This window comes from Scyliorhinus torazame, chromosome 8 (assembly GCF_047496885.1).
Source record: "Scyliorhinus torazame isolate Kashiwa2021f chromosome 8, sScyTor2.1, whole genome shotgun sequence".
Taxonomy (NCBI): domain Eukaryota; kingdom Metazoa; phylum Chordata; class Chondrichthyes; order Carcharhiniformes; family Scyliorhinidae; genus Scyliorhinus; species Scyliorhinus torazame.
The window spans coordinates 9,042,129-9,066,104 of NC_092714.1; the positions used below are offsets into that span (position 1 = coordinate 9,042,129).

The 23,976-nt window shown below is 49.6% G+C and overlaps 1 protein-coding gene across 2 annotated transcripts in view; it reads left to right on the top strand.

The window, feature by feature from the left end:
• The first annotated feature begins 8,688 nt into the window (after positions 1-8,688).
• The window catches only part of robo1 (roundabout, axon guidance receptor, homolog 1 (Drosophila)), a 1,056,574-nt gene continuing 1,041,286 nt past the window's right edge, over positions 8,689-23,976 (top strand). For both annotated transcript variants that reach the window (XM_072513063.1, XM_072513065.1), the window contains exon 1: positions 8,689-8,990. The gene's annotated coding sequence lies outside the window, so the exon portion shown is untranslated. The remainder of the gene's footprint in view (positions 8,991-23,976) is intronic.

Consider the following 23,976-nt stretch of genomic DNA (forward strand, 5'->3'; position numbering starts at 1 on the left):
TGAGGAGAGAGAAGGGAGCCAATGTTTCGAGTCTGGGTGACTCTCTGCCAAAGCTGGAGAGAACTGGAAATAGGGTCCGATTTATACTGACGTGGGCAGGGTGAGTGGAGCGGTGGGGCTCAATAGAGGGCCAGGGATAGGTGGAGATTGACAAAGATGCCGTAGCAAGACAAAGGGACTGTAAATGGAGGTGGGTTGAGGCTAAGAAGGAAGCTGATCGTGGCACATAAAGAGATTAGAATGTGTGAATGAATTCTCAGAATTTGTTTTGAACTTCCAGTGGTCCCTCACGAGGAGCATCCATCAGGAAACTCTCCAGCGTCTTCCCAATAACGGAAATCAGGCTGGTAATCCGGGAGCTCCGTGGCTCTCATTTGCCCCATTCTTTGAGTATAGGAACCACATGAACTAGTTTCCAGTCAAATGGAACTAACTGCTGTTCCAATAATCTTTCTCTTCCTTCACTCATCGTGAATGCTGCACGCATCAAATCTTGTGTTATATCCACACGATTCCCCTTCATGGCTCATTGGCGTATGTGAGATCCAGGAACAAGTCACGAGGAAGGAAGACTTGCAATTCTGCAGCTTGGGACATCGCAAAGCTCTTTACAAGAAGCAAAGTACTAATTGAAGTATGGACATGGCTGTAATGTGGGAAATGCCACAGGAAACATCCACACAGCCAGATCCCTCAAGCAGGAATGATCTGTCTTTAGTGACATTGATTGAAGGATACGAGGAGAACTCTCCTGCACCTCTTCCAAAGAGTGGCCCATGGGATCCTTTACATCCACCTGACCGGACAGATGGGGCCTCTGTGTAAAGTCTGAAGGAAGGCGCCTCCAACAACATAGCACTGCATTGGAGTGTCGGCCTGGATTACCAGCTGAGTTCAGGGTCTCAACACGTTGGAGGTTGGGAAGAGCAAGGATTGCAACCAATGGTAAGCCTGGAGGGAGAGTTAGCCAATTGGTGGGCATATTTCTTTCCTCAAAGCCCCTCTTGTGAGCGAAGGGTCTGGGGGTTATATTGGGGATGGGGAGAGCTTACAAACAAAGAGGGTAATGGACAAAATGCAGATTGATACCATTTCTATCAGCAGTGCACCGTGCTGTCAAATTGTCCCACAATGTGCTTGAAGGGCAGTATCTCATCTACTTTCTCATCCACGCCTGTAGTCAAACCCAGACCAAAGACAATCAATACTCATTTCTGCATCGAATAGGCATTGAACAAAAACAAGAATTCTGCTCCCGTGAAATTCTTCTCTCAATCCTGGAGACAAATGAGATTTGAAATGATACAAGTGAACAATCACAACATATTCAGACAGGATTAAATATCTCGGCAAGGAGGCTGGCGCTGGAAGGAGTGCGGGGGGTTGGGGGGGGGGGGGGGGGTGAAAAACTGGGAGGGAAAAGGAGAGGGAGAGAAAGAAAGAGAGGGAGGGAGAGAGAGAAAGGCACTGGAGCAAGGGAGGAAAGACGAGAAAGCTAGAGAGAAAGAGCGAGATGGCACAAAAGATATCTTGTCCAGTTCTTTCTCAGCTTGACTTGAGTCACGTCCCACTATATCTTGACAGTGATTTGTTTGGACAGGATTTATAATACAATTTCAATCCAGAATTAACTCCAGACCTGGGTAACTATTAGCTCAAAAAGAGAAACAGAGAGAGAGAGAGCGACACAGAGGGAGAGACGGATAGGGAGAGATAAAGAGGGAGAGAAAAAGGAGAGATAGAGGCAGAAAGAGAGAGAGAGAGAGTGAGAGACTGAGGGACAGACAGAGAGGAAGAGATAGAGACAGAAAGAGAGTCAAGAATGAGAAAGAGAGTCAAGAATGAGAGAGAGAGTGAGTGACAGAGGCAGAGAGACAGACAGAGAAGGAGGGACAAAGAGGGAGAGACAGAGAAAGACAGACGAGTCTGAGAATGAGAGAGATTAAGAAAAAGAGAGACAGACAAGATACAGAGAGACTGAGAGTCAGAATGAGAGAGACAGAGGAGGAGACGGGGAGAGATTGAGAGAGGGAGATGGAGAGAGACAGAGGAAGATAGAGATAAAGAGAGTGAGAGATTGGGCAGCACGGTAGCACAGTGGTTAGCACTGTTGCTTCACAGCTCCAGGGTCCCAGATTCGGTTCCCCGCTGGGTCACTGTCTGTGCGGAGTCTGCACGTTCTCCCCGTGTCTGCGTGAGTTTCCTCCGGGTGCTCCGGTTTCCTCCCACAGTCCAAAGATGTGCAGGTTAGGTGGATTGGCCATGATCAATTGCCCCTTCGTGTCCAAAAAGGTTAGGTGGGGTTACTGGGTTAGGGGATAGGGGTGGAGGTGTGGGCTTTCCAAGGGCCGATGCAGACTCGATGGGCCGAATGGCTTCCTTCTGCACTGTAAATTCTATGATTCTATGAGTGAGAGGGGAAGAGGAAGAGAGAGAGAGATATAGACTGCGAGACAGAGATGGGGAGAGAGATGCTGAGAATCAGAGCAAAAGAGAGAGATGGGCCTGACGGTATTCTGGCTGTTTTTGCAACTTGAAAATCGATTAAAGAAGGAACTGGCATGCACTTGAGAAATTTAATTTCATTTTTGAAGGGAAATGTAAGTAGTCAGCAAATTGCTGCTGCAGGACCATCCCAGCGCTGCAGTCCTCATCAATTAACACGGCGACTGAAAAACACGCACAACATCCTAAGCAATAAAATCATGGACAAATATATTTACACAATGTGTAGCTGTCAAGGAGTTTTACATTGGAGACGGCAGCAATGTGATTGACTCTAAAATAGCCTCTGAAATGGCCGAGCAAGCCACTCGGTTGTATTGGACCGCTACCAATAGAACAAAAAGGAATGAAACCAGGCGGACCACCCGCCATTGACCCTGGCACCGGAAACGACAGCGGCAAACCCAGCGCTGTCGACCCTGCAAAGCCCTCCTTGCTAACATCTGGGGGCTGTGTCAAACATTGAGAGAGCTGTCTCACAGACTCGTCAAGCAGCAGGCTGATAAAGCCATACTCACAGAATTATCCGTTACAGATAATGCTCGAGACACCATCGTCACCATCCCTGGTTATGTCCTGTCTCACCAGCAGGACAGAGCCAGCAGAGGCAGTGGCACAGTTGTGTACGGTCAGGAGGGAGTTGCCCGGGGATTCCTTAACGTCGACTCTGGGCCCCATGAAGTCTCATGGCATCAGGTCAAACATGGGCAAGGAAACCTCCTGCTGATTACCAAGTACTCACCTCTGTGCCCCCCACCCAACGTTGCAGAAAATTGGCCAGGTATGTCCTGTACACCAAAAACAGGTCAAATCCAACCCACCATACCCCCTCACCTGATGACTCAGTACTCCTCCATGTTGAACACCACTTGGAGGAAGCACTGAGGGTGGCGAGGGTACAGAATGTACTCTGGGTGGGGACTTCAATGTCCATCACCAAGAACGGCTTAGTGGTACCACCACAGACCGAACTGGCCGGGTCCTAAAGGACAGAGCTGCTAGACTGGGACTGCAGCAGGTGGTGAGGGAACCGTCAAGAGGGAAAAGCATAGAAGACCATATCCTCATCAACCTGCCTTCCGCAGATGCATCTGTCCATGACGGAATTGGTAGAAGTGATCACTACACAGTCCCTGTGGAGATGAAGTCCCATCTTCACATTGAGGATATCCTCCATTGTGTTGTGTGGCACTACCACAGTGCTAAATGGGGTAGACTTTGAACAGGTCGAGCAGCTCAAAACTAGGCATCCACGCAGCTCTGTGGGCCATCAGCAGCAGCAGAATTGTACTCAACCCCAATCTGTAACCTCAGGGCCCGGCGTATCTCCCACTCTACCATTACCACCCAGCCAGGGTATCAACCCTGGTTCAATGAAGAGGGCAGGAGAGCATGGCAGGAACAACACCAGGCAAACCGAAAAATGAGATGTCAACCTGGTGAGGCTACAACAAAGGACTGCCTCTGTGTCAAACAGCATAAGCAGCAAGTAATAGACAGAGCTGAGCGATTCCACAACAAACACGTCAGATCTAAGTTCTGCAGTCCTGCCACATCCAGCCGTGAATGGTGGTGGACAATTAAACAACTCACTGGAGGAGGAGGCTCCACAAATATCCCCATCCTCAATGATGGAGGAGCCCAGCACATCTGTGCAAAAAGGCAAAGCTGAAGTATTTGCAACAATCTTCAGCCAGAAGTGCCGAGTGGATGATCCATCTCGGTCTCCTCCCGAGGTCTCCAGCATCAGAGCTGTCAGTCTTCAGACAATTTGATTCACTCCAGGTGATATCAAGAAACAGCTGAAGGCTCTGGATACTGAAAAGGCTATGGGTCCTGACAATACTCCACAATAGTGCTGAAGACTTGTGCTCCAGAATTTGCCGCACCCCCAGCCAAGCTGTTCCAGTACAGCTACAACAATGGTATCTACCCGGTAATGTGGAAAATTGCCCAGGTATGTCGTGTGCACAAGAAACAGGACAAATCCAACCCAGCCAATTCCCGCCCTATCAGTCTACTCTCCATCATCAGCAAAGTGATGGAAGGGGCCATTAACAGTGCAATCAAGCGGCACTTACTCAGCAATAGCCTGCCCACGGACGCTCAGCTGGAGTTCCACCAGGATCACCCACCTTCTAATCTCATTACAGCCTTGGTTCTAACATGGGCAATGGAGCTGACTGCCAGAGGTGAGGTGAGAGTGACTACCCTTGTCATCAAGGCAACATTTGGCTGAGTAGAGCAACGAGGAGCCCGAGCTAAACTGGAGTCAATGGGAATCAGGGGGAAAACTCTCCGCTGGTTGGAGTCATATCCGGCACAAAGGAAGATGGTTGTGGTGGTTGGAGGTCAATCATCTCAGCTCCAGGACATCACTGCGGGAGTTCCTCAGGGTAGTGTCCTAGGTCCAACCAGCTTCAGCTACTTCATCAATACCCTTCCTTCCACCAGAAGGTCAGGAGTGGTGATGTTCACTGATGACTGCAGAATGTTCAGTATCATTTCAGGCTCCGAAGATACTGAGTAGCCCTTGTCCAAATGTAGCAAACCTGGACAATACCCAGGCTTGGGCTGACAAGTGGTAAGTTACATTTGCACTACACAAGTGCCAGACAATGACCATCTCCTACAAGAGAGAATCTAACCCCCCACTGAATACCACACTATCAATAGGGGTTACCATTAACCAGAAACTGGACTGGACTAGTCATATTATTACTGTGGCTACAAGAGCAGATCAAAGGCTAGGAATCAAAGGCTAGCTGTTCTTTTACTGTCGCTGGGGCAACATCCTGGAACTCCGTCCCTAACAGCAGAGTGGGTGTACCTACACCTCAGGGACTGCAGCGGTTCAAGAAGACAGCTCACCACCACCTTCTGAAGGTGGTAACTAGGGATGGGCAATAAATGCTGGCCTAAACAGTGACGCCCATATCCCATAAATGAATTTGAAAGAAGTAACTCATGATCATGGAATCATGTAGCATGGGAAGCCAAATGAGCCCATTGTGGCTGTGACAGCTCTTTGAAAGAACATAGAACATAGAATATAGAACATACAGTGCAGAAGGAGGCCATTCGGCCCATCGAGTCTGCACCAACCCACATTAAGCCCTCACTTCTACCCTATCCCCGTAACCCAATAACCCCTCCCAACCTTTTTGGACACTAAGGGGCAATTTAGCGTGGCCAATCCACCTAACCTGCACGTCTTTGGACTGTGGGAGGAAACCGGAGCACCCGGAGGAAACCCATGCAGACACGGGGAGAACATGCAAACTCCGCACAGTCAGTGACCCAACGGGGAATGGAACCTGGGGCCCTGGCGCTGTGAAGCCACAGTGCTAACCACCTGTGCTATTGTGCTGCCAATTGACTCCATTCTCTTTCCCCACAGCACTCAGCACGTTGTTCAAGTATTTGTGCAATATCTTTTGTAAAGTTATTACTGAAACTACTTCCACTGCTCTATAAGGCAGCATATTCCCGATCACTCCAACACGCTGTGCAAAGTTACTTTTCGGCATTTCCCCTTCAGTTTATTTACTAATCACGTTAATTCCGTGTCCTCTGGTTACTGACACTCCATCCAGTGGAAACCATTTCTCCTTGTTTACTTTACAAAAGCACCACAATATTTAAAACACCTCCATTTCCAGGAGTTTGGATCAGTGACAGTGAAGGAACAGAGATATGTTTCCGAGTCAGGATAATGTGCAGCTTGGAGAGGGATCTCCAGGTGGTGGGGTTCCCAGGTATCCGCTGCCTTTGTCCTTCTAGATGGTAGAGGTTGTGGGTTTGGAAGATGCTGGCACGTCTCGCCCAGTCTTGACGGAGTGTCACTGATAGGGGTATCTTCTTTTAGATGAAACTTTAATCAAGGTGCCATCCATGCTGCAGGTACATGTAACAGATTCCAGGACGCCATTCTGATATAGAGTAGGGTAATTCTCTTTGGTACCCTCGACCAATATTTATCCTTTGACCATGTGGTAACACAGATGACCTGATCAGTGCCACAACACAATTTGTGGGATCTTGCTGTGTGTCGATTGCCTGTGTGACCTTCTGCTTCACCATCAGCATCAGGAAAACTGCAGGTATGGGACAGGGTGTGATCAGCTTCAGCAACGCACTGCTGGGAGCAGTCGGCAACTTCTCGGATCTAGAGTGACAGCAACCTGTCCCTTCACAAAGTTCTGAGGCTGCGTTCCCATCATTATTTTTAATTCTTTCACGGGCTCTGGGTATCGCATTTGCTGCCCATCCCTAATTGCCCTTGAACTGTGTGGCTTGCTCGGCCATTTCAGAGGAACAGTTAAGAGGCGACCGCATTGCTGTGGGACTGGAGTCACGTGTAGGTCAGACTGGGTCAGGACGGCAGATTTCCTTCCCTGAAAGACATTCGTGAACCAGATGGGTTTATACAACCATTGATGATCGTTTCATGGTCATCATTACTTTATATTGAGGCCAAAAAAGGCTTTCAGGAAGCAGTTAGATATAGCACTTAGGGCGAAGGGAATCAAAGTGTATGGGGAAAATGGATTAGGCTATTATGTTGGATGATCAGCCATGATCATGGTGAATGACAGAGCAGGCTCGAAGGGCTGAATGCCTCTTCCTGCTCTTATTTCTATATTCCAGGTTTATTGAGTGAATTTAAATGACACCAGTTCCCCCAGTGGGATTTGAACCTGTTCCCCCAGAGCAATAGCGTGGGCCTCTGGATTGCTGTCTCATGACATCACCACTGAGCTCCCATCTCTCCCACATCGCGGGCAGATGGTAGGATGCCGATCAATATTTGCGCAATGACCATCTCCAACAAGAGGGGATCTAACCATCCCCCCTTCACATTCAATAGCATTACCATCACTGAATTCCCCCTCCATCAACATCCTGGGGGTTACCAGGAACTGAACTGGACTAGCCAGATAACTACTGTGGCTACCTGGAATACATCATTGGCTCGGGATCCTGGAGCGAGTAACTCACCTCCTGATTCCCCAAAGCCTGCCCACCATCTACAAGTCAGGGGTGCGATGAAATACTCTCCACGTGCCTGGATGAGGGCAGCTCTGTGACAGCGAAGAAACTCGACAGCACCCGGGGATGAAAGGACACTTGATTGGCACCCTATCCACAAACATTCATCCCCTCCACTACCAAGGCACGGTAGCACCCAAGGTGCATTGTGGGTATTCACCAAGGTTCCTTCAACCACATCTTCCAAACCTTTACACCCTGGAAGGACAATGTAGCAGATACCTGGGAACCCCACCACCTGTACGTTTCTCTCCAAGTCACTCACCACCCTGGCTTGGAAATACAGCAGCTGTTCCTTCACTGTCGCTGGGTCAATATCCTTTAACACCCTCCCGAACAGCACTGTGGGTGCACCTACACCACAGGGACTGCAGCTGTTCGAGAAGGCAGCTCACCACCACCTTTCTTTAATGAGCAGGGTTAATAATAATAATCTTTATTGTCACAAGTAGGCTTACATTAACACCGCAATGAAGTTACTGTGAAAATCCCCCAGGAGCCACATTCCGGCGCCTGTTCGGGTACATGGAGGGAGAATTCGGAATGTCCAATTCACCCAACAAGCACGTCTTTCGGGACTTGTGGGAGGAAACCGGAGCACCCGGAGGAAACCCACGCAGACACGGGGAGAACGTGCAGACTCCGCACAGGCAGTGACCCAAGCCGGGAGTCGAACCTGGGACCCTGGCGCTGTGAAGCAACAGTGCTAACCACTGTGCTACCGTGCTGCCCTGTGGGGGAAAGGCAGGGGAATGGCACGAAGCCATGATGCTGGTTTGGAGGGCTAGTGCAGACAGGATGGGCCGAATGGCCTCCCGCTGCGCCGTTAGAATTCTATGATGTTCAAGGACAGCTGGGGAAGGAAGGGGGGGGGAGGGGGTGCAGTAACTGCTGGACCAGTCCCCATCCTGTGCACACATTAATAATTAAAATGAAGGGATGTTTCCGCCTCTTTGGGCGGAGGGGCAAACTGAGAGGAGGCTTCTTGCCGAGATCCCGGGCAGGGGCGGGAGGGAGGGGGTAGTTCCAGGGTGGTGCTGGGCTGTGTTTGGGCCAGGGTGTCTCTAGGACCCTGCAGGCTCTCTGAGCAGCAGTGCGCAGTCTGTGGGCAGCAGAGAGGGGCGAGCTGTCAGCCTCTGCGCTGCATTGCCTGCGAGCTGCTGTGTGTGTCTGAGCACCCTGTCACTGCCATTCCGGAGGGGAGGCTGAGTCTGCATTCCCCACTCCCCCCCACCCCGAGTCTAAATGCCAGCCTCTCCGCCCTTTCCCTCTCCAGCCCTCTCTGCAGAAGCTGCTGCCTCACAAAGTGCAGAATCTCCAGGTGCTGCCTTTATTAGAAAAAGTTGCAAAGCAGAGATTTAAGCAGCCACTCCAAGCCCAGCTTGCTGACTGCAATGGGCCAGGCACCAATTGTCTGAACGAACGCCGATTTGGTAAGTGCACACTCTGTATGGGTTCTTTTTTTTTTGGGGGGGGGGGGGGGCAGTCAGTTGGGGCATGTTTCTGTGCAAAGTATTTGTGTGAGTGTGTGTCTGTGTGTGACTATGTGTCTGTGTGTGTCTGTGTAAGTGTAAATGTGTGCCTGTGTGTGAGTGAGTGTGTGTGTGTGTATGTGTGAGTGTGACTATGTGTGACTATATGTGTGTCTGTGTGTGTGTGTGTGACTGTATGTGAGTGAATGTGTGTGTGTGTGTTTGACTATGTGTGTATGTGTGAGTATGTGTGAGTGTGTGTGTGTGTGTACGTGTCTGTGTGTGTTTGACTATGTGAGTGTGTCTGTGTGTGTGAGTGTGTGTCTGTGTGTGTACGTGTCTGTGTGTGTGAGTGAGTGTGTGTGTGTGACTGTGTGTGTATGTGTGAGTGAGTGTGTGTGTGTGACTATGTGTGTATATGTGTGAGTGAGTGTGTGTGACTATGTATGTGTGCCTGTGTGTGTGTGTGACTATGTGAGTGAATGTGTGTGTGTGTTTGACTATGTGTGTCTGTGTGAGTGAGTGTATGTGTGAGTGTGTGTCTGTGTGTGTGTGAGTCTATGTGTGTGTGTGTACGTGTCTGTGTGTGTTTGACTATGTGTGAGTGTGTGTGTGTGTATGAGTGAGTGTGTGTGTGACGATGTATGTGTATGTGTGAGTGAGTGTGTGTGTGTGACTATGTGTGACTATGTATGTGTGTCTGTGTGTGTGACTGTATGTGAGTGAATGTGTCTGTGTGTGTGTGTTTGACTATGTGTGTATGTGTGAGTGAATGTGTGAGTGTGTGTCTGTGTGTGTGTGCGTGTCTGTGAGTATGTGTGTATGTGTGGCTGTGTGCATGTGACTGTGTGTGTGAGACTGTATGCATGTGTCTGTGTGACTGTGTGCGTGACTGTCTATGGCTGTGTGCATGTGATTGTGTGTGTGAGACTGTATGCGTGTGTCTGTGTGACTATGTGTGCGTGACTGTCTGTGACTGTAGCTGTGTGTGTGTCTGTGTGTGTGTACATTCCAGAACTCCAGTGAGAGCACCACCCCCCCCTCACTCACAGGTGCCTTTGCTCAGCTCCAGGATTTGCAGTGCTGTGTGTAAGTTGTAAAACACACTGAGCGCTCTGGGCAGGAGGCTGCAATCCTCAAGGGGGGCAGAGAGAGGTCTGTAAAATTCCCCGGCGCAAAAGAGACACTGCACAAAAGGGGCTGACGACCACTAAAACACGGTTCTTATACTCTGCTGGGGTGGGCTGTGTTGCTGTGGAACGTTTATCTGGACCAGGGCAGAAACTGAATGGGATTTTAGTTTTGAACAAGGTGGGAGTCAGGAATGTTTATGATACCTATTCCTCCATCTCCTCTCTCCCCCACTCCCCCTTTACTAATAATGTCCTCTAGGTTTTTCCGGTCTAACTGTACATCTTTCGGGGGGGGGGGGGGGGGTCAGTCAGGGAAAACCTGCTGGGATTTACTCCAGACTGCTGCGAAATGGAAACAAGATGAACTTGCTTCTGTCTGTTTAAAACCAGTTAATTGTGAAACACGTTTGTTAAACTAAAAGCATGTGTGTGTGTGCTCCATAATTTATAAACTAAACTCTTTAGGGACCACCGCCAGTCTGCTCCTGGTCTGGCTGTTATTTGATCTGTCTCATTCTTCAGGTCACCCGTCCTGTGTAAAGCATTCACAGATTGGTGACATTCTCGGCTCCGTTTGCAGCAAGTTCATTTCTCCCGGACTTGTTTCTTTTCCATGGCTGGTTTGAATTTTTCAATCCCTGTTGTGGGCTCCGGGGAAAGTTGCTGTTTGGTGATGACAGTGCTGCAATTAAAAGAGGAAGTGAATGGTGGGCTGCCCATCTGCAGGGGCAATGGATCAGGTCACTGAGTTAAGGAGGGCAGTTTGAGAACGCAGAGAAAGACAGAGGCCGAGTGTGTGTGTCTGTTAATTTGTATGCCTGTGCACATCTGTGTCTGTGTGTGCATCTGTTTGTCTCTGTGTTTCTGTCAGTGTACCTGTTTGTGTGTGTATCTGTTTGTGTGTCTATATTTGTTGCTGTTTGTCTGTGTGTTCTTGTGCTTTCATGTGTGTTTTTGTGTGTATGTGTCTGTGTTTGTGCATCTGTGTTGGTGTGTGTGTACCTGTATATGTGTGTGTGTGTGCCGGTGTATGTGTCATGTTTGTGTGTCTGTCTTTGCATGTGTGTATATCTGTGTTTGTGTGCATGTGTCTGTCTTAGTGCGCGTTTGTGTGCATATCTCTGTGTGTGCATGTTTACTGTGCGTTTGTGTCTCTGTGTATATGTGTATGCTTGTGTGTGCCTGTGTATGCGTGTGTGCGTTTGTGTCTATGTCTATGTGTATGTGTGCTTTTGTGTGTGTGTGCATGTTTAGTGTGTGTGTCTCTGTGTAAATGTGTGTGCATTTGTGTATGTGTATATGTGTGTGCTTTTGTGTGTATGTGTGTGTCTATGTGTATGTGTATCTATGTGTGCTTTTGTGTGCCTGTGTATGTGTGTGTGTGCACGCGTGTGTGGAGGGTATTAGGGAGAGGGCACTTATCCAGTCTCACTGCCCAGGCACTGCTGCTGAAGAGGGGAATTTATAACTTGCCAGATTTACTGATGAAACACTACACATAAAGATGCCTCTGGGGAGTATATATGCACGGAGGCTCAATCCAACATGAACCCTGTGAGGGAGGAGAATTTTTTATGTGTGGAGCAATACCCTGCACCGTGTCTGATTCTCTCACCAGCTCACTATACACTGCACTGTTTATTAATCAGCGTTTCATCTGTCTGTACCCACCAGCCTGATATCCACCCAATCCTCTCCAATTAGTGATCACTTTTTGCTGCACCAGATTTTTAAATTTCTCTCCATTCCTTAACAATTAATTTTCATCTTTGCTACATTGGGTGAGTTTATTAATTCTAATTTTGTGTAGTGCAGTGCAGCCAGATGTTAAAACATTAACAGACGGAGATGGGATTTTCACCATTGACTACTCACTGTTAATGGGTGTTTATTAATATTGATGGGGATTATTCATCATTCTGTTTATCGGTATCAATTCTAATATCTTCTTGCATTTATTTTGCATGAATGAATATTTTTGCTGTTGCTTATTAGTCAGTGTTGGCTGGAGTGAGTTTGCGGCAATGCTGGTGGTTTGGAACTGTACTGCAGGAGCTGCGAGGGTGAGACTAGGACTATAGCAGGGTTGGGTATAGAGAGCCGCTGGGGGTTATGGATTGGTGGTCTGCCAACTCTGGTCAGTCAGTAAGGAGAGTGGTGCACAGATGGGCTCATGGGCTAGTGAACGGGATCGTTGGTGGTGTGTGGGTCGGCAGCTACGAGTATCTAGCTGCTGGAGGTTAGTGGATGGTGTCGGAGTTGAACAGATGGGGCCATTAGCAGTGGACGGAGACAATGTCAATATGTGGTCATAGAATCATAGAATGTACAGTGCAGAAGGAGGCCATTCAGCCCATCGAGTCTGCACCGGCTCTTAGAACGAGCACCCTACTTAAGCCCACACCTCCACTCTATCCCGTAACCCAGCAACCCCAGCTAACCTAAGGGCCATTAAGCGCGGCCAATCCACCCAACCAGCACATATTTGGAAACCGGAGCACCCGGAGGAAACCCACGGGGAGAATGTGCAGACTCCGCACCGACAGTGACCCGAGCTGGGAATCGAACCTGGGACCCTGGAGCTGTGAAACAACTGTGCTAACCATTGTGCAACTGTGCCACCCAGCAACTAGTGGGACTGACTATTCATCAACTAGTGGGGGTCATTGGATATGGAGGGGATCAGTGGCCTGAGTGTTAGTGAGTGAATCTCAAGGGTTAATGAGTCGAATCAATGATCATAATTTAGGGCGAGATAACCTTTTGGGGTTTGACTAGGGGATGCAGATAGTGACCATTGCAGGGTGCTGTTAGTGCGCAGGCAGAATCAACGGGAACGGTAGAAAGACACAGCCTGCAACAATGTTAAAAAGGGCAGATAGTCATTAAAAATAGGGATTACATAGGGCTATGTGGAGAGAGCAGGGCAGTAGAGTTAGTTTGGGATTAATACAGGGCTATGTGGAGAGTGTGGGGCAGTGGAATTAGTTTGGGATTTATACAGGGCTATGGAGAGAGAGTGGGGCAGTGGAATTAATTTGGAATTGATATATTGCTATGTGGAGAGAGCAGGGCAGTGGGATTAGTTTGGGATTGATCTAGGGATATGTGGAGAGAGCAGAGCAGTGGGATGAGTTTGGGATTACCACAGGACTATAGGCAGAGGATGGGGCAGTGGGATTAGTTTGTGGACTGATACAGGGCTATACGGAGAGTGCGGTGCAGTGGGGTAAATTTGGGATTGATATAGGCTCTGGGGAGAGAGTGGACCAGTGGCATTAGTTTAGGGATTGATGCAATGCTATGGTGAGAGAGAGGGGCAGTGGGATTAGTTTGGGATTGATTCAGAGCTATGGGAAGTGAATGAGGCAGTGGGGTAAATTCGGGATTGATTCAGGGCTACGGGGAGGGAGTAAGGCAGTGGAATTTGTTTAGGATTGATACAGGGTTATGGAGAGAGAGTGGGGCAGTGGGATTTGTTTGGGGATTGGTACAGAGCTGTGGAGTGAGAGTGGGGCAATGGGATCAGTACACGGGTAGGTAGAGAGAGTGGGGCAGGGTATGTGAAGAGTGTGGGACAGTCGGATGAGTTTGGGAGTGATGCAGGGCTATTGGGAAAGAGTGGGCCAGTGGAATTAATTTGGGATTGATATATTGCTATGCAGAGAGAGCAAAGTAGTTGGATTAGTTTAGGATTGAGCAGGGCTATGGACAGTGAGAGGGGCAGTGGGATTAGTTTGGGATTGATAGGAGGCTATGGGGAGAGAATGGGGTAGTGGGATTCATTTGGGATTGATACAGGGCTATCGTGAGAGAGGGGAGCAGTGGAACTAGTTTGGGATTGATACATGGCTATGGGGAGAGAGCAAGGCAGTGGAATTAGTTTGGATTGATAGAGGGTTATGGGAAAAGAGTGGAGCTGTCGGATTAGTTTGGGATCGATACAGAGCCATTAGGAGAGTGTGGGACAGTGGGATTAGTTTGGGATCGATACAGGGCTATGGGGAGAGAATGGAGCAGTGGAACTAATTTGGGATTAATACAGGGCTATGGGGAGAGAGCAGGGCAGTGGAATTAGTTTGGGATTGATACAGGACTATGGGGAGAGAATGGAGCAGTGGAACTAGTTTGGGATTGATACAGGGCTATGGGGAGAGAGTGGGACAGTGGGATTAGTTTGGGATTGATACAGGGCTATGGGGAGAGAGTGGGACAGTGGAATTAGTTTGGGATTGATACAGGGCTATGGGGAGAGAGTGGGACAGTGGGATTAGTTTGGGATTGATACAGGGCTATGGGGAGAGAGTGGGATAGTGGAATTAGTTTGGGATTGATACAGGGCTATGGGGAGAGAGTGGAACACTGGGATTAGTTTGGGATTGATACAGGGCTATGGGGAGAGAGCGGGGCAGTGGGATGAGTTTGGGGATTGATACACGGCTATGGGGAGAGAGTGGGACAGTGGGATGAGTTTGGGATTGATACAGGGCTATGGGGAGAGAGTGGAACACTGGGATTAGTTTGGGATTGATACAGGGCTATGGGGAGAGAGCGGGGCAGTGGGATTAGTTTGGGATTGATACAGGGCTATGGGGAGAGAGTGGGACAGTGGGATTAGTTTGGGATTGATACACGGCTATGGGGAGAGAGTGGGTCAGTAGGATTAGTTTGGGGATTGATACAGGGCTATGGGGAGAGAGCGGGGCACTGGGATTAGTTTGGGATTGATACACGGCTATGGGGAGAGAGTGGGGCACTGGGATTAGTTTGGGATTGATACAGGGCTATGGGGAGAGAGTGGGGCAGTGGGATTCGTTTGAATTGATACAGGGCTATGGGGAGAGAGCGGGGCAGTGGGATTAGTTTGGGATTGACACAGGGCTATGGGGAGAGAGTGGGGCACTGGGATTAGTTTGGGATTGATACAGGAATATGGGGAGTGAGTGGGGCAGTGGGATTAGTTTGGGGATTGGTACTTGACTATGGGGAGAAATATACAGGAATATGGGGAGAGAACGTGGCAGTGGGATTAGCTTGGGGCTTGATACAGGACTATGGGGAGAGAGTGGGACTAGTTTGGGATTGATACGGGGCTATGGGGAGAGAGCGGGGCAGTGGGATTAGTTTGGGATTGATACAGGGCTATGGGGAGAGAGTGGGACAGTGGGATTAGTTTGGGATTGATACAGGGCTATGGGGAGAGAGCGGGACAGTGGGATTAGTTTGGGATTGATACAGGGCTATGGGGAGAGAGGGGGGCACTGAGATTAGTTTGAGATTGATACAGGGCTATGGGGAGAGAGTGGAGCAGTGGGATTAGTTTGGGATTGATACAGGGCTATGGGGAGAGAGCGGGGCAGTGGGATTCGTTTGGGATTGATACAGGGCTATGGGGAGAGAGCGGGGCACTGGGATTAGTTTGGGATTGACACAGGGCTATGGGGAGAGAGTGGGGCACTGGGATTAGTTTGGGATTGATACAGGAATATGGGGAGTGAGCGGGGCAGTGGGATTAGTTTGGGGATTGATACAAGACTATGGGGAGAAATATACAGGAATATGGGGAGTGAGCAGGGCAGTGGGATTGGTTTGGGGATTGATACAGGACTATGGGAAGAGAACGGGGCAGTGGGATTAGTTTGGGACTTGATACAGGACTATGGGGAGAGAGTGGAGCAGTGGAATTAGTTTGGGATTGATCCAGGGATAAGGGGAGAGAGTGGGACAGTTGAATTAGTTTGGGATTGATACAGGGCTATGGGGAGAGAGTGGGACAGTGGGATTAGTTTGGAATTGATACAGGGCTATGGGGAGCGAGCGGGGCAGTGGAACTAGGTTGGGATTGATCCAGGGCTATAGGGAGAGAGGGAGGCAGTGGAACTAGTTGGAGATTGATACTGGGCTGTGGGGAGAGAGCGGGACAGTGGGATTAGTTTGGAATTGATACAGGGCTATGGGGAGAGAGGGGGCACTGGAATTAGTTTGGGATTGATACAGGGCTATGGGGAGAGAGTGGGACAGTGGGATTAGTTTGGAATTGATACAGGACTATGGGGAGAGAGTGGGACAGTGAAATTAGTTTGGGATTGATACTGGGCTGTGGGGAGAGAGCGGGACAGTGGGATTAGTTTGGAATTGATACAGGGCTATGGGGAGAGAGGGGGCACTGGAATTAGTTTGGGATTGATACTGGGCTGTGGGGAGAGAGCGGGACAGTGGGATTAGTTTGGAATTGATACAGGGCTATGGGGAGAGAGGGGGCACTGGAATTAGTTTGGGATTGATACAGGGCTACGGGGAGAGAGCGGGGCAGTGGGATTAGTTTGGGACTGATACAGGGCTATGGGGAGAGAGCAGGGCAGTGAAATTAGTTTGAATTGATACAGGGCTTTGGGGAGAGAGCGGGGCAGTGGGATGAGTTTGGGATTGATACAGGGCTATGGGGAGAGAGTGGAACACTGGGATTAGTTTGGGACTGATACAGGGCTATGGGGAGAGAGCGGGGCAGTGGGATTAGTTTGGGATTGATACAGGGCTATGGGGAGAGAGTGGGACAGTGGAATTAGTTCAGGATTGATCCAGGACTATAGGGAGAGAGGGAGGCAGTGGAACTAGTTGGGGATTGATACCGGGCTATGGGGAGAGCGCGTGGCAGTGGAACTAGTTGGGGATTGATACCGGGCTATGGGGAGAGAGCGGGGCAGTGGAACTAGTTGGGGATTGATACCGGGCTATGGGGAGAGCGCGTGGCAGTGGAATTAGTTCAGGATTGATCCAGGACTATAGGGAGAGAGGGAGGCAGTGGAACTAGTTGGGGATTGATACCGGGCTATGGGGAGAGAGCGGGGCAGTGGAACTAGTTTGGGATTGAATTACGATCCCAGCCAGAGCCCAACTCTGGCTCGGAAACTGAACTGAAACCCCAATATTTTAGTTTATGTTTAGACTGTGCGGAAAAAAATGACTCATTTCAGGAGTGATTGCTTGAAAAAATAGGGTTTTGGTATTTCTAAAACAAAACTTAATTTTGAATACAATATTAAACGTTTAACTTCACACCCAAAAAGAACTTATAAATACCCATTAAGCAACAAGAAAATAAGCATATAGCTCTTAATCCATTTAAAAATTAGCAGGACGGAGAGTATTACTTACTTTATACAGCAGATTTGGCTCTGATTAAGCCCTTTCATACTCTGGCTGAACATCTTCAAACAGCTGCTTCATTTGGGTTGTTTCTCTTCCTTGTCTTCAGACAAGGCTCTGGATTCTTCCACCCCTCACGTCGCCAGAACGCCACGGGCAGGACACAAACCAGGTAAAGATCCATTGACCTCGGGCGGGAATTTCCGGTCGCCGGGCAGGTGCGGCCTGAGAATCCGGCACAAGACTGTTCTGGTTTCAAGTATTATTCCTCTTTTTTTTTTTAACTATCTTACTGGGAAAGGATTGTGGACCCAGAGTGAGGCAGCTCCTCTCGCAAAGCGTCTCCAACCTCACTGCCTCGCTGGGCTCTCCCCAGCGATGATCTCATCTCCCCAAGCTGGAAAACACTTGGGTGGAATTCTCCATTTGGGTGACAATGGACGGAATTCTCCGTTAGCCGACGGCAAAATCGGGAAATGCGATTTGGCGGAGAATAGCTACCAACGCCAAAATTGCGGCAGATGCCGATTTGACGCCAAATCGTGATTCTCCGTCACCTCGAAAACGGCGTCGATACATTTCACACCGCATGTACAGCAGGCAGCGTTTGCATATCATTAGCGGGCCCGGCCCGGTATTCTCCGCGGCCTCCGCGATGCTCCGCCTCCGATGGGCCGAGTTCCCGACAGCGCGCTTCACTTGTGCTTTTAAAAATCGTGAAACCGGCGTGGCGGCTGCTGAGGGAGAGAGGGGGGGGGGTACGGAAAGTGTCCAACATCGCCATTGTTGCTGGCAGTTGTGCCGCTGGCTGGGGGGGCTTCTACCAGGGCCGGGGGGAGTAGTGGGGGGTGGCCAGAGGTGGGCTGTGGGGTCGGGGTGGACGGGCAGGAAACACCATTGCCGCAGCCGGCAAGGCAGCCGTGCAGCTGCGCACCCCGCTGATGCCCACTGTGAACTTAGTGCCATGGGTCGTATAGGTGTCCCCCCAGGGCACCCCCGGGGTGCCCCCTGGCCCCTGCCGACCCATCAGCTGTATGGGCGCGCTCCAGCACAGCCAGTGCCATCCTTTCGGCTGGGATAAGTGTGTGCGGGGAGTGTAATGTGTATGTGCGGCTGCAGCTTGCCAGCCTCCCGAGTGTCAATCACGGACCCGGTGAATCCCGCACCGTTTTCCATTGGAATCAATTGTGTTCCACGCGGCGCCGGTGCCGGCCCCTCACCGGTGGTGGAATCTGTCCAGGTGCGGCGCCAGATTTTCTGTCGTAAAAGTCCACGTAGTCTCAGAAATGCAGAATCCCACCCAACATTATGTCGCCGGAGCGGTATTCCACCAGTTTTATGATCCCCTTGGGATACAATTCAGTATTTTGCGCCCTGCAAACCTACGCACGGCATGGAATTTGAGGCATTCCCACTATTGGGCTGCCATCTTGAGCGGGCGGCGCAGTAGCGAGGTGCTGCAGTGAAATCACACACTTGGGTGATTGGAATGCACTTGGTGCTTGGAATTCACTTACATCTCTTTGATGTGGTCAATATTTACAAACATTGGGGTTTAACTACTTAGGCCACAAAACCGTGAAGGGGGATGAATGGATCAAAGCTGGAGGTGGTGTGTACAAGCTGTCAATCAGCGTTCACTGCTGGAAAGCTATGAATGGGCAGCTAGTGGACCTGTGGGAACCAGAACCTGTTCTCCTTCAAGGAATGGACACATAGAGCTGCAAGGTAAGTATCACAGCTATAACGCTTTCCACAGACCCGCCTGGACTGCTCCCTCGATAGGGGTCCCTTTTGTGTGTGAGGGGGGTGGCTTGTAGTGGGGGTTCCTTTGGGCAGGGAGCCCCTGTTGGGGTCCCCCTTTTACAGATGTCCTGTTTGGGGATCTGCCCACTGCAGAGGTCTCTGTGGGGGGGTCTCCCTATTACAGCGGTCCCTTGAGGCGTTGTGGGGATGGGGAGCTCTGGTAGAGGAGGCATGGGCAGGCAGAGCATTGTTGGGGCCATGGCGGGTGGTCCTCGGATGGGTTTGGTTTGCCTCTACCAGCGGGTCCTGGCGTTAGTAAAAGGTGCCACGTTGGTAAAAGGTACAAGTGATCAACGCCCACGTGATTCTTGGTCACGGGACTGGGGAATCGCGGGAGGCCGGAACATAGGGTGCTGGGACCGCTAAATAGATGGCAATGGGTCATTAAGACCCAGTTGCAGTTCTTTCCAAGCTCTCCCTGGCCTGCGGCGTGGACCTCGTTCCTGCCACCAGCGGGGGGGGGGCGGAGCATCACATTCAGGGGCCGAGCCTGATTTTGCCCCAAGTCCGATTCTCCGCCCCGTTGGGGAATGTGATCCGGGCGTCCTGGGTCGGAGAAGCCCACACATTATCTCTGCAGGTTGCAAAGTACATTAACACCCCAGGGATGCCACAGCCCATTAGCCCAGACCGAAAAGCACACTGCTTTGTCAATTTCACCTGCTATTTACTGGAAACAAAACAAAATCCTATTTAAAAGCAAGACCATTGTAGCCAAACACTCAATAACGCCCCTGCTCGCTTTTAACTCTTAACCTGTCCCAAAATTTAGAAGCCTATATTCCTAAAATCCTCCAATCGCCACAATTGATTCAGGACTATTGGGACAGAGTGTGGCAGTGGGATGAGTTTCGGATTCATACTGGGCTACGGGGAGCGGTTGGGGCGTTGGAATTAGTTTTGGGGTTGATTCAGGGCTATGGGGAGAGAGTGGGATTAGTTTGGAATGGATTCAGGGCTACAAGAGAGAGTGGGGCAGTGTGGCTAGTTTGGGATTGACACAGGGCACTGCGGAGCGAGTGGGCAAGATACAAGTGGACGAGTGGGCATTGATACTATCGAGAGTGGGAGGGCCATGGGGAGTACTTTTGGGCCGAGGGGAGAGAATGGAGCAGTGGGATTAGTTTGGAGATTGATACTGGGCTATGGGAAGAGAGTGGGACTGTGGGATTAGTTTGGGATCGATACAGAGCCATGGGGAGAGAGTGGGACAGTGGGATTAGTTTGGGATCGATACAGGGATATGGGAAGAGAGTGGGACAGTGGGATTAGTTTGGAGATTGATACAGGGCTATGGGAAGAGAGTGGGACAGTGGGATTAGTTTGGGGATTGATACAGGGCTATGGGAAGAGAGTGGGACAGTGGGATTAGTTTGGGATTGAGCAGGACTATGGGGAGAGAGTGGGACAGTGGGATTAGTTTGGGATTGATCAAGGCTATGGGGAGAGAGTGGGGCACTGGGATTAGTTTGGGATTGATACTGGGCTATGGGGAGAAAGTGGGACAGTGGCATTAGTTTGGGATTGATACTTGGCTATGGGAAAAGAGTGGGACAGTGGGATTAGTTTGGGATTGAGCAGGGCTATGGGGAGAGAGTGGGGCAGTGGGATTAGTTTGGGGTTGATACTGGGCTGTGGGAAGAGAGTGGGGCAGTGGGATTGAGCAGGGCAATGGGGAGAGAACAGGGCAGTGGGAATATTTTGGAATTGATACTGGGCTGTGGGAAGAGAGTGGGACAGTGGGATTAGTTTGGGATTGATACAGGGCTATGGGGAGAGAGTGGGTTGGTGGGGATCGTTTTGGAAGCAAGCTGTCACCTTATATAGATTGAATGCCGTTTCCAGTGTCATGAACATACTCTTTAGGAGCAGGATAGGCCATTCAGCCCCTTGAGCCTACCCCACCATTCATTAAACTCATGGCCGATTTGATTGTGGCCATAACCCTACATTCTTCGATAAACGTTGGCGCCCTTGAATAATCTGTTGACCTCTAACTTAAAGATATTAATACAGGCTGCGTCACCATTCTCTGAAGAAGAGAGTTTCAAAAATGGAGAGAATAAAATTCTCCTCATCTCCCTCTTTAATGTTGAAACCATGTCCCCCAGATCTAGTTGCTCCACCAGGGCAAACATATTTTCAACATCCACCCTGTCACATCCCCTCAAGGTCTTATTTCAATAAGGTCACTGCGATATCCCACATGGAACTTACGGGGTGGGATTGATTACCTTCCCTGTGATCTTTGCGGAGTACGAGCTCCCATGCTCGGGGTGGGGGATTCTATTAACCTCTGTATACAAGGTCAGTCAGTAAGGAACGGATAAGGACATATAAAGGGAAGTAGATTTAGGACTGAGCTTAGGAGGAACTTCTACATCCAAAGGGTTGTGAATCTATGGAATTCCCTGCCCAGTGAAGCAGTTGAGGTTCCTTCATTAAATGTTTTCAAGATAAAGATAGATAGTTTTTTGAAGAATAAAGGGATTGAGGGTTATGGTGTTCGGGCCGGAAAGTGGAGCTGAGTCCACAAAAGATCAGCCATGATCTCATTGAATGGTGGAGCAGGCTCGAGGGACCAGATGGTCTACTCCTGCTCCTAGTTCTTATGTTCTTATGATCTCGGAAATCTACCGGGCCGCGTATATATTGTGTTGCAACTAAAACTACGTTTCTTTATTTTACTCGGTGTGGAATCCCAGTGTCCTTATTGAAGTCACAATTCATTCATTCCTCAAACTCCAGGCAGAGCCTGTCCGGCCTTTCTTCGTAAGATTAACCGCCCCCACCCGTCCCCCGTCCCCGTCCCCCCCTTGCCGGTATCAGCCGGGCATGTGCCGAATGTCTATGTGATTCTGAGCTGTAGCATGTCACCAAACGGGAGTTAAATTGAGAGATACACCTGCACCTTGACCCCCTCTGTCACCCTGCTGAGAATAGCGCTCATTATTTTTTACTATTTAGTTCAAACCAGCTGGATAAGGAAAGTGGTTCATTAACTCAGTGGGCTTCAAAACTATCTGTGAAAGAATGAAAGGCGCAAATTGATGTGATCATCTCGTCACGCCTCAGAGGCAGGCCAAAACACTTCACATCCAGCGAGTTATTGTAAAGAGCGATGGTCTCGCAAAAAATATTTTTAAATTCTCATCCTTGTTTTCAAATCCCTCCGTGGCTTTTCCCCTCCCTATCTCTGCAATCCCCTCCAGCTGAAACAACCTCTCGAGGTGTCCGTGCTCCTCCAATTCTGGCTCCTTGCATCCCTGAATTCCATCGCTCCACCATTGGCGGCCGTGCCTTCAGTTGCCTGGGCTCCAGGCTGTGGCGTTCTCTTACCAAACCGCTCTGCCTCTCACCCCTTCTTTAAGGCCTTCCTTTACAACCTACCTCTTTGACTAAGCTTTTGGTCACCTGGCTGGGCGGCATCGTGGTTAGCACTGCTGCATCACAGTGCCAGGGACCCAAGTTCAATTCCGGCCTCGGATGACTGTGCAGAGTTTGCACTTCCTCCCCGTGTCTGCGTGGGTTTCCTCTGGGTGCTCCAGTTTCCTCCCACAGTTCAAAGGTTAGGCGAATTGGCCATTATAAATTGCCCCTTAGTGTCTAAATAGGTTGGGTGGGGTTACAGGGATAGGGTGGGGGGGGTGGGCCTAGGTAAGGTGCTCTTTCAGAGGGCTGGTGCAGACTTGATGGGCTGAATTGCCTCCTTCAGCACTGTACGGTGTCTGTAATGCTAATTGCCTTATGTTGCTCGGTGTTTAATTGTTACCTGAATACCCTCCTGTGAAGCACTTTGGGACATTTTACAATGTAATAGGTGCTATCTAAACACAAGTTAAAAAATATGAATCATTCCTTACTCATGCCATTGTTAGAATCCTGTTCGTCTTGTTGCATTACTGACTCCGCATTTTAAATGCGTTGAAGCTTGTGGTTATACCCTATACTGTCGCAGTTCAGCTTAACGCATCGTACGATGGCAGACTCCTCGAGTATGTCCGAGCTGTCAGTGGTTTCATCAACCTCTGTGGGTCCGCTGAAGATCCATTGCAGGCTCAGCATGGACAGCCACAGAATGGGCGGTTCACGTTCTTGTAGCTGGTGTTTGGGGAACATCTGGAGCTGCATCACTTCTGAACTTCCTCTGGACATGTTGAAGGTTGCGAGTTTGGTGTAGATGATCCTCGAACCGCATTGAACTGGATTCCAGTCCTTTCCTCCACCAGGGCCAGTGGGTTGCAGCGGTTTTTCATGAGACATGCAGGAGAGACGTTTGTAAGGCTCATTTTTATGATATCCTTGTATCTTTGTGCTGACCACCTTGTTTTCCCTGAAACAGTTCCCCATGCAAGGTAGGATATTGCTGGGTGGGATATTGAGCTGTGAGGAGGATGCAGAGATGTTTCAGTGTGATTTGGACAAGTTGAATGAGTGGACACTTGCACGGCAGATACAGCGTAATGTGGATGAATGTGAGGTTATCCGCTTTCGGTAGCAAAAATAGGAAGGCAGATTATTATCTGAATGGATATCTATCGCCTTATTGAAACCATTTAATGACTCAGATTCCACTGCACTATGGGGCAGTGAGTTCCACAAATTCACCACCCTTTGCAAGAAGTAGTTTCTCCTCATCTCAGTTCAAAATCTACCGCCTCTCAACCATATCTGTGACCTCTCATTCGGATTGCTCCAAAAGAGGGAACATTTGGTCTATGTTTATTTTATCAATCCCATTTAGTATTTTATATACCTCAATCAGGTCCCCTCTCATCCTTCTAAACTCCAGCAAGTATAAGCCCAAACTGTTTAATCTCTCCTCATACGTCAACCCCTTCATCCTGGAATCAATCTGTTGA